We start from the raw sequence: 11,719 nt of genomic DNA, 5'->3' as shown, positions 1-11,719 counted from the left end.
TTATCGAAAGCCAAGCACCTACAAAATTTGAAAACAATCTGACAAGTAGAAGTTATAGTTTAAATAGAATTCTTAGATTTGTTATATACATACATACAAACATTGCTACATAAAGGCAAAGAAGTGAAGCTAATGTAAAAAATGTGTAAAAACGTTAATAATTAAGAAACACTGTCATATAAACACATTCTATTTCAGTCCTATAAAAAATGTTCTTATTTTATGACTTAAAATACTTCTTATAAATACTCCTCGTATAAAAATAATCAGCGCGCCTCAGAATTTGCTTTCATCGATATTTACGATAAACCCTGGTAAACGCTCGTACGCAGCAAACAGCGGGATTCAAGGTCAATTTTGCTTTAACACGGGCGGTATAGGAAGTGGTCTGACTTGTTGTAATCTATAGACGGTGCCTGTACTATGCATAGCGCGATGGCGACTCTACCAATACGACACGACGCGACGTATATGAACAACCTGCTTTGAGTGCTTTGCCAGTTTCACCCCCTTCTTTTTTTAAGAAGTCTGCGACGCAAATAAATAAATATTTGCCACAAAATCAGACGGCTTGCAACAAAAAAATATATATTTAGATCTATTTTGATTTCAAATATATTTCATATAAATAATTATTTATTTGACATAAAAGAGTTACCGGAAAAATACAGCAAACAAATTTTCCAAAGACATCAAACATTCTTAATTATTCAAATAAAATAAATATTTTTTACCTAAAACATACGCAGTTTAGTTGGAAAAAAAATGGTTTATTCAAATAAATATTAATCAAATAAATATTTATTAGGCAAATTTTCTCCGTCTTTTTTCTGTGTATAAAACTGTTCTAAATGCTCCCACTTAGCCACTCTTTTAACGCCATCCTTAATGAAGTGTAGATCTTTAGTTAATAGATTGTTCCTTATGCCTTTCATTAAATGTGGTGGGTCAAAAAGTGGAACTATTTCCTTCTCAATCAATCTCTTCCTCTCATCAATAAGATTTTTGATAGCAGCTTGATTGGCTGACCCCTGGTCGCAGACTGTTGCCACAACATCAAGACCTGCTTCTTGACATGTACCAATTACCTAAAAAACAAAAACACATTAAACTATTTGTGCAACTGCAACAAGCATAAATAATGTGGTCTATATATATTACCTACCTTTTTGATGATACTTTTCAATTCAAATGTTGTTATTGGCCCATTACTAAAAGTAAAACATAATGGTTGTTTCCAATGTTTGTATACTCCTTTGACCATGACAACATTGGCATGGTTAGACAGTAATGCTTTTCTGTTATTGTCTCCTAAGTCATGGAAGCCATATATGCAATCATCCTTTTGGTTATAAGTCAACCCCATATTAATAGACATTTCATCAAATATAATTGCCGTCCGATCGACTTCTTTGAGCTTCTTTACTTTTTCTTTTAAAGATTTTATTAGGTGGCTATTTATACCTGGTGATAAAGGAATTTTACTCAACAGATCCGTTAAAGTTGTCTTTGAAGGTAAAGTGAACACCTTTGCCAGGAGCCTATAGCCCTTTCCACTTGCCTTTAAGATACTCAGGCATAAAATCTTTTCATCCAAAGTAAATCTTCGGGCTTTTGGTTTTTGTTTCTGGGTTCTTATTTGTGACATGAAATTATAGGTAGGTTTATTACACTTTTCCATTAGACCGTTAAATTGAGAGGCGACTCTTTTGGCTTCATTTAACCTCTCCTGGAAACTTTTCATTCTACTCCTCAACTGTATCATTTTATTTGACGTTTTAATCACCCTTTTATACAAATGTCTTGCTTTTGGTGTTAACATGACTTGTCGAGTAACATTAACTTCTTATAAAATTCTTGATCATGAAATAAAATAACATTATTAAAAAATTAAAGTTGATGATGGTTGGCAAAAGTCGAACCGTCGGACAAAAATTTTAAAAACTCTATCATGTAGCTTTTTAAAAGTGCCAATGAAAAAGTGTTATTACACTTTTAATATCTCTTAAAATAAAGTCACAAAAAAATAAAATTGTTTGTAACAGTGCATATGTGGTTAAAATTTCGTGGATAAGTTGTGAAACACCCTGTATATTTATTAAAGATGGAAAAAAGAGGAGTTTACTGTCCTCTTAGCATTTTAATACCCTATCTTTTGGGATGCATGTCAAAAAAATCTGTAAAAAATTTTGATAGGTCAAATCCTGCACCTCAATAGATCGATAATAAAGAGCTATGATTGGAAAATAAACTCCAATTTTCCTATCTTTAAGAGAAATAGAACTAGAGTCTATAAAAATTCTATAAAAAGTCTATAAAAATTGTGATTTTTTCGACCCTGATGAAAAAAAATATTGGAAAAAGTTCGCAACCTAAAATAACATTCGACGTGTCTGAACGATTTCCCAAAGATACTCTAATTTAATTATTATCGAATAATATTCTATTAGGCTGTTACACATGCACTGTGTAAGGTGATTTTATACTTACTCAAAGGAGTTTTATAAACAGCTCCAGAAGCTGTAGCTATAGATTTTGGTTGGGATTCACTTGACTCTTTTGATGGTTCATAGTTTTCAATCATATGCTGCGTTTTAGGGGTGTTTACTTGTTCCAATGATATCAATTCACCTAAATCTTTGTAAAAAAACACATAAAATTAATTAACGTTAAATTTATCTGATGCGTCTTATATGTACATACAGGGTGTTTCACTTTTTTGTAGCAGGACTTTAACAGTATTTAGAAAAATTAATTTTAAGGTAGGTTTCTCATATAAATATTGATCGTCAAACTTTTTGTTTCTGAGATACAAAAGTTTCAAAGTCAAAGGTTCCCAAAAAAAAAATTTTTTTAGTTTTTAATATCCGAACTATCAAAGATATTGATATCAAAATTAGTATAAACAATTCTAGGATGAAGGGTCATAATCGTAAATAATGTCATGTTTCTACGCTGGCCAGTGGCGGAGATATGACTAATTAATAATGTTAATGTGACTAAAAAAGTAGCACGCCACTAGATTAAGTCGATTAAACGATCATTTCTAAATAGTGCATTTAATTGTAAACAAAAATGCCCTCTTGATATTTTTTCGTATCTGACTCTGTTTTCTCCTCAAATTGGGTTTTAGAAATCACTTAAGATTTGAAGATAAATTTATTTCAACCGTCTAATAAATCGCAACATAGAACAATACCACAAATACTTATAACTTATTTATAACAAACAGCAGATTACAAGAACACAAAAAAACAATTAACAAATTTAAAGAAGGTGTTCGAAATGTGAACCATTTTCTGCAATACACAATTCACATCGACGAATAACCGAACGTGAAATGTTATTTAAAAATGATACTATTTCATTACAAGCAATCCTAATTCTATTTATAAGGTCATCCCATGGTGGTTATTTTATGAACAACTGTTCGATATTGGCAATTGTATTTTAGTTGTGTTTTTATTTGTCTTTAATTAATTTTAAAATAATGGATATTATGGATTTATAAGTTATAGTTATACCTACATACCTATGTTGTGTTTTTTTGTAAGTAGTATTTATTTTTATCTATCTATCTTTTTATGCTAGTAGTAATTATTTTTTTCTTTTTTATATCACTACATAATTTTTCTCTTATTAAAGTGAATAATATTGAATACACATTTTTTTCTAATTAACGATTTTTATTGTTTGTCTAGCCGAAAAGTTCACGCTTCGCCACTGGTTAATCTTAAAATCTAAAAAAAAAAAATATAATGAGGTATTAATTTTAAGACAAGTCATTTGTAAAATGGGGATTAATACCATAGTTTATTACAGAGAATAGTTTGACTTTTGAAGGTTATTTATAATTTGCTAATTTGAATATAATTTTTCTTAAAATAATTTTATAATTTTGCTGTTCTAATTCAAGCATTTGATATATCGACTTTATTTTTAACATTTTGTACATTTGTTGGCATAAATTAAAAACAAGGTTAAAAATAATAATAAGTGTATAATTTAAAGACTATTTTTTTTTGTAATATTTTGAATTTTTTTTGCAGGCAAAAAACATTTCGCAGAATTTTTTGGGATAGGCCTAATGTCCAATCCTTTAATTATTTTATTCAATTGATTGGTATAGTTAAAGAGTTTAACTTTTATTAAATATTTAAAAATTGCCGTTTTTATTTCTTCATCATGGAAACATTTTGTAAGATTAATCCTATTTTTTAATGTTCTTAAGGCATGTGACACTATTCCTTTTTTATGAAGATCCCTGTTAAATATATATTTAATAATGGCTAATGCATATTTTAATTGGTCCAAAAATTGCGAATTAATATATTTTAAACAACTTTTCCCTTTATTGTACTCCTTTGCCTTTAAAAACATTTCGCTTTCTTCAACGTCAGAGTTCTTTTTTAGAAGAAGTTCCTTACAGTTGCAAATCGGGGCCGTTGCTGCAATTTTTTTGATTAAATATCCCGAAATATATCGGAGAGCTTGTGTCTCGATGGGTTGTGAAATTGGTGGGACGTTGTCTGGGACTTCACTAAATGTCTCTTTTGTATTCTCCTCCTCCGCATCTTCAGGCAGTCCCTGTAAAAAAAAACATTTATTCAAACACGAATAAAGGAACTATTATAGAATAAATTATTATAAATATAATGAATTTATATTAGATGTATGTATATATACATATATATCAGTTTTAGAAACCTGTGAAACAAGTCTTTGGTGTGTCAAAAAGACTTCGGAATTATCTTCTTCACAGTTAGTACCAACAGACTGAGAAGAGACTAGTTGTTTAACCAACAAACTCTTATAATAATTGCCAAAATCGGCAGCAGTTGGATTTATATTTCTCTGTCCCCTTTGCCTTATCCTACCAAAAAAGTTCTCCAAAGAGTCTTGATTAAAAGTCCTTGGCATCAAATACATAAATTTATGATTTTGTAGGACTATCCACAGGTCTTGAAAATTTTGGAGAGTAATTTTTAAATTTTTTAGACATGGTGGTGTTTTTACACCATTTAAAAAGGACATGGTATCCAACTTTGACATCGAATCTTGCCAAAATTGTACATGGGGGGAATTCGCTTTAACCCTACAATGCATGATTTTTTTAATTTTGTTTAAATGTATCACATATGCTACAACACGCACTTATGATACAAAAAAAAGGAAAAATGGTCTTAACAGTTTATTGATGGAAGTTACCAAAACAATTTTTATTTTTATTCAAACATAATAAACGTTGCCTGGTATTACTCCAGTTCGGAATGTGACCAAAGTTGTCAGTTCTTACATCTTTTGGAGGAATTGCGGTTGAAGATGATTTTTTCTTTTTCTGTTCTAAATTTCGGTCAAGTGAAGAAGATGGCCTTCCCCTCTTTTTTGAATCATTCTGCCCAACGTTGCACAGACAATTGGCGATTTCAGCACGAAATTTTTCAATTGACATTGTGGCTGTGGTTCCTATTTGCCTCTCTACCCTCCGATAGAGAAGCCATGCGTTGATGATGGTAATGTCAACTAAATGATAAAAAATTCTGCAGTACCATTTTCTGGTTCTCATTGAGATTTTGTAACGCCCTAAAATACTATCTAAAAGATCCACTCCGCCCATATGTTTGTTATATTCTAACACTAAGTTTGGACATGGTACTTCGACTCGTTTTTTCTCTTTTTTATCAAACCTTTTCACTTCTTGAACTGGAGAAGAACCCATGCATCAATCATTCATGTAGAAAGTAATGTGACTGCTTTATTATCCAGCCATAAAACTGAGGCAAAAGGAGTATTTTGAAAAGAAGTTACATATTCTTCGAAAGAACCTCGCGTTTTTTTTTTGAAAACAGTATCACTAGAAAATTTGCAGTTGGGCAAACGATTCCTTCTCACTGTTCCTAGCGAAAGAATGCCATTTGAGAATAAATATGACATCAGAGGAATTCCTGTATAATAATTATCAAAATAGACAATGTAATTGCAGTTTTTGGGAATTGACCGGTACAAGCGTATAACAACGTTTGCTGAAGCTCCAAGGTCAGGCTCATTTGGAAAACGGTATTTCTCAGAATTTTCTTGGCCCGAGTATATTTCAAATTGGTACGCATATCCCGTAACACTAGATAAAACATATAATTTATAGCCCCACTTGTGAGGCTTTAGTGGCATGTACTGTTTCATGTAGTGTCGGGCCTTTGTTGCACACATTTGCTCATCTACAGATAGACACTTTTCAAATGGAACAGTTTGGAACGTTTTGTTCAAAGAGTCGATAACTGGCCTCAATTTATGCAGACGATCATGATCCGCATGATCTTTAGGAAGCATTTTCGTGTTATCATTGAAGTGTAGCATTTCACGAATTTTTTCAAATCGATTGATACTCATGGTGTTTTTTATTTTTTCGAATCCATATTCCTCAGACCAGTATCTTCTGATATTTGACATATTTATTACCGACATATAAATGCAGATACCAATGTACTTCTTTATTTCTCCAGTCGATATATTTGCCGGTTTCGAAATATTTTTTTGATTGCTGTAGAGGTTCGATTCTTCAGTGATTTTATCAAATAGCTCATCGGTAAAAAAGTATCTGAAAAAAAAATCAACAAATTACATACTAAACTGCAAAAGGAATAATTGACTTATTAGGTTTTACCTGAAGAACTGATAGGGTGTTGATAACTCCATCATTTTTGTTGGAAGATTTTCATCACCTCTAAATGTTGTACCTTGAACATTTTGTTCAAAAGATGCTTGCCTCCAGCAAAAAGATTTGAATGCGTCTTTATCCAGTGTAAATATATTTTCTTCTGTACCGTTCGCGTCTTCATTCTCAGGTATTATTTCGTCGACAATATCTGCCTCATTATTATTTTCAACGTTCGAATTGATTAGTTCTACACCATCTAGTTCATGCTCAAAAATAATTAGAGTATTTTCAATGTCCAAATTGGCGTAATCCACAGGATCTTGAAACTTTTGAGCAGCCAATTCTAAGCAATTTCAACGTTTTCACTTAAATTATCTTCGTCCAATTCTTCCAGATCATCGTCACTTTCAAGAAAACGTTCTACCAACTTTTCCAACTCCTGGATTGTCAAAGGTTTTCGAAAATCCCTTTTTTTGTCCATCGCCCTGAGATTTAAAAAAAAATCATAAAATGCATGTTGTAGCTTATTTGCTACATTTTATTAGAATACCCGGTAATTTATTTTTATGAATTCTGGATACGCACTGATATAACAAATAGTTTGAATACTTACCTAATTTACCAAATTTATCGAGTTTGTCTGCCAAAACCGCTTCAAATGTTCAAAAAAACACAAATTTACTACGTCAGACACACACACCAACCGCCAAAACAACACAGCTGACATTAGAATTAAAATTCTGTACTTGCTGCGCCATCTATTGCCAGCAAAGCAAAACCCGATTTAAAGTGTGTATATAGTATGCTACACTATGCATTTAGGTGTATCATAAAACATTTAATCAAAATAGAATTCTTCAATATTTTATATGTAGCAGATATGCTACATGATGCATTGTAGGGTTAACAGCACCTCGCATAAATTTATTATTTATTATTTATTTATTAAATGAGCTGCCATTTAAGCTATCAAAAAGCTTATCCAGGAACTCTAACAGGTCTGCTCAGGGCCGTTCCTAGGGTATCTGCCGCCCGGGTGCGAAAACAATTTTGTCGCCCCTCCTTTACCCCACCGAATCCGGCCTTTGATAAACATTTGTAGATAAATAACTTCAAATAATTTAGCGTTAAAAAAACCAACATTTTAGAAACATAAACACTTTATTTTATATTAAATCATAATTTTATTTACAATTTTTTTGTAATGTAATGTGTTTACAAATGAGTTGTAATTAAATACATACATACATATTATTTACATACGCAACATGCACTTTATAATATGTATATGTATACATAAAGGGGCAGGTAGCTAACATATCCAATGATTATACAAAGTTTGCTTTTCTCGCTTTTTTTTATGCAAATGTTTTAACAATGTTACACATCTATATTTTCTGCAATTTCTTTTTCAATACTAATTATTGATAAGTCAGAAAGCCTCTCTTGACCCATTGTGGATCGTAAATAATTTTTTATTATTTTGAGTTTAGAAAAGCTTCTTTCTCTACTAGCTACTGTGATAGGTAATGTTAAGAAAATTCTAATGGAAATTACTAAATTGGGAAAAACAGATGAGGTTATTTATTTATTTATTTATTTATTTATTTATTTATTTTACAATACAAGCCTTACAGGTAAATAAATACTCATCTACAAGGCAGGAAAGACCTTCAAATACATAAATATAACTTATGCTAACTAAGAAAAATGTATATATAACTTGTTACAAAAATCTTCTAAGCTAACTAAAACTAGCTAAAAAATTGCATAAAAAGTAATAAGAGGCATAGAAAATAAGTAACAAAAACGATCAAAACCTAATGTGCTGATTATAAACCTCAATTTTTATTAACGGAAATGGCTATATTATTTACAAAAAATAGCTTAATACAAACTCAGGTTACTTGTGGCTTAGTGTTCAAGTGAGCGACATAAGGCTTCCTTTGTAATATTGAAAATGTCAAAATGAGCATCATTATTGTAAATACTACACATGGTATAAATTGGTGAAAATTTAAGTACATTTGTTCTAGGAGTAGGGAGATGAAACGTGGTATGATGTCTATTATTGAGACGAGGCACAAAAAAATTTAATTTTGGCACTAATGGCGGACTATCGATTAGATAATTAAGTAATTTATGCAATGTCATAAGAGCAGAATAGGTTCGTCGAGTTTCTAGGGAACAAATATTAAAACGTTGAAGCAGGTCATCATGTGGAAAACCCTGAGGTGGGTATACATTATCACACTTAAAACATAAGTATTTTAAAAAGCGCCTTTGCACTTGCTCTAGATTGTTAATGTGTACATTATAAGCCGGCGACCATATCACCGAAGCATATTCCATTCGCGATCGTACATATGCAAAATATAATGTTTTTATGGCATCTGGATTTCTGAAATCCTTAGTGCTTCTATAAATAAATCCATATGATTTTGACGCTTCTGAGACTACTGTGTCAATATGGTATGAGAAAGACAGTTTGGTATCAAAGTACACTCCCAAGTCTTTAAAAGAATTTGTGCGTATTAATGTAGTCGTATTTAAAGCATAGTTAAATAATAACGGTTTTAATTTGTTGGTATGCATATGTCATAACATTACATTTAGAAACATTCAACTTTAGACCATTTTCTACACACCAAGCATTTACCAAGTCAAGATTATACTGCAATCTATGACAATCTGCGAGATTTCTTATTTTATTATATAACTTGATTGTAAAAAATCGCAATCTAATTTATCACCAATATCGTTAATAAAATAGTTAAACAGTAGCGGTCCAAGCACAGATCCCTGCGGGACACCAGAAACTACATCATAGGAGCTTGACCTTTCGCCGTATAACTCCACGTACTGACTTCTACCACATAGATATGAGCGAAACAATTGAAGAGAGACAGCTGAAAATCCAAAATTACTAAGCTTATCAACAATTAAACTATGATTCAATTGATCGAAAGCCTTGCTAAAATCCAGGTATATAACATCCATCTGTTCCCCATTATCAACTGCCTCAGCAATATTCTGAGTTATAAGCAAAAGATTTGTGCTCGTAGACCTTCCTTTAAAAAATCCGTGCTGTTGGGGAATAATAATATTTTTGGTTAACGGAAAAACTCTATCGTGAATTAAAAATTCAAAAACAAAAATTGCAAATTATAGATATAGGTCTATAATTACATATATCGGACTTATTATTACCTTTTTTAAATACAGGACAAACCTTGGAAACTTTCCATAATGCAGGAATAGACTCCGATAAAAGACAGTTGTTAAACAAAACAAGTAAAGGCTTTACAAGTATATGCCTACAGTCCTTAATAATAAATGCAGGAATAAGATCCGGTCCTGTTGTAAATTTAGGTTTTAATTTGTTTAAAGCATTGAGTACTTCGCGTTCTGAAAAACAAGAAATATTTATATTAAGAGAGTTATTTGGGGTATGATGAGAATTAGGGTGTAAATTATTATTTAAAAAAGATCGTTTAAAGTAGTCAGCGAAGGAATTAGCTATTTCAAGAGTGCCCTTTATAGGAGTGTCCTTGATGTAAAACATATCTTTAGGAATATCTCCTGTATTTTTTTTATTCTTTATAAAACTCCAAAATTTGTTAGGATTATTTATGATACTGCTTTCCACATTTGAAACGTATTGATAGTAAGATTTAGATATATCTCTTTTAGATTTATTGCGTAACAATTTAAACGTGTTTATATCATCGATTCTTCCATATTTTTTAAATTTGTTGTAATGAAAACTCTTAAGCTTTAAATCCCTTATAATACTATTTGTGAACCAAGGTGGAAAATTTCTCCTAGGCATATTAGGATATTTTGGTACAAAACTGTCCAATTCCTTTAATATTAAATCATAAAAGACCTTAAACTGATGCTCCACAGAAACCGTAGCTTTCATAAATGACCAATCAGTCTTTAAGAAGGCATCATATAAATTAGGAAAATTAGCTTTTTTAAAGTTAAATGCATTTTGTAGGTTAAAAAGTGTCTTACGCTTAAAATTCATAGAGTGGCAATATTTTAACGAAATATCAAGAGCAGGATGGTGAGTATCTTCGGTTAACAACGGATCCAAAGATTTTTCCACTATGCAATTTTCATTATTGTTTATGACCAAATCAAGAATTCTGTTATTTGAATTTTGTATAGAGTTGCTTTGATTGCAATTAAGAAAAGTTATAAAGTTTTGCAGTATTAAAATATGCTTATCTTGAGAATTGTTACAGTTTACGTAATTAGGTAGATTAAAATCACCCAATATGCAAATATTATTACCAAAAATGCAGTCAAGGGATGTTAGACACTCAAACAGATTTTCCAAAGTTTCAGGATATACTGGCGGAGGAAGATATACAGCAAAAACTAAAATTGACGAGAAATCTAATACAATCTTAACACCAACAATATCTATACCGGGCTCAAGATCAACACTTTGATTTACATCTATTTTAAAAGCATTAAACTTTTTATTAACGGCTATCAGACAGCCCCCACCTCGTGATTTTCCCGTATTTAGAAAATCTCTATCGGCTTGAAAGACATTGTACACAGCCGCAACCACCTCACCATCAGATATTGACGAATCGAGCCATGTCTCAGTAAGCGCCATTAGATCATACCAACACGCAGAGGTGCTATTTAATAAATCTGCAGTCTTTGTTCTCAAGCCACGTACATTCTGATAATAGACCAAAAAGCTCTTACTAAGTCCGGTACTCGGTGCAGTATAATAATTGGTTGCTCGCAGTAGGCGCCATCAATACGGGCGGGGTCAATGCAGGAGCATAGTTCAAAATCGGGCAGGTATAGAAGCAGCACCTTGACCTATGAAATTATCGATTAATTGCTATTGGCCGAGAATATTTGCCCCTAGTTTTGCACACGCATTCTTGAAAACCGAACAGACCGATATATCCCAAGCAGCATGATCCGATTTGACAGTGTTGCCACGATTATGAGAATTATGATTAACACAATTAGAACATTTTAATGTGGAAGATTTGCATTCTTTTACTGAGTGATTTTCACTACATCTGG

The sequence above is a fragment of the Anthonomus grandis genome, chromosome 24, assembly GCF_022605725.1.
Source record: "Anthonomus grandis grandis chromosome 24, icAntGran1.3, whole genome shotgun sequence".
In the NCBI taxonomy this organism is placed as follows: Eukaryota; Metazoa; Arthropoda; class Insecta; order Coleoptera; family Curculionidae; genus Anthonomus; species Anthonomus grandis.
The sequence above is the reverse complement of the archived record's forward strand: the minus strand, read 5'-3'. Positions refer to the sequence as shown.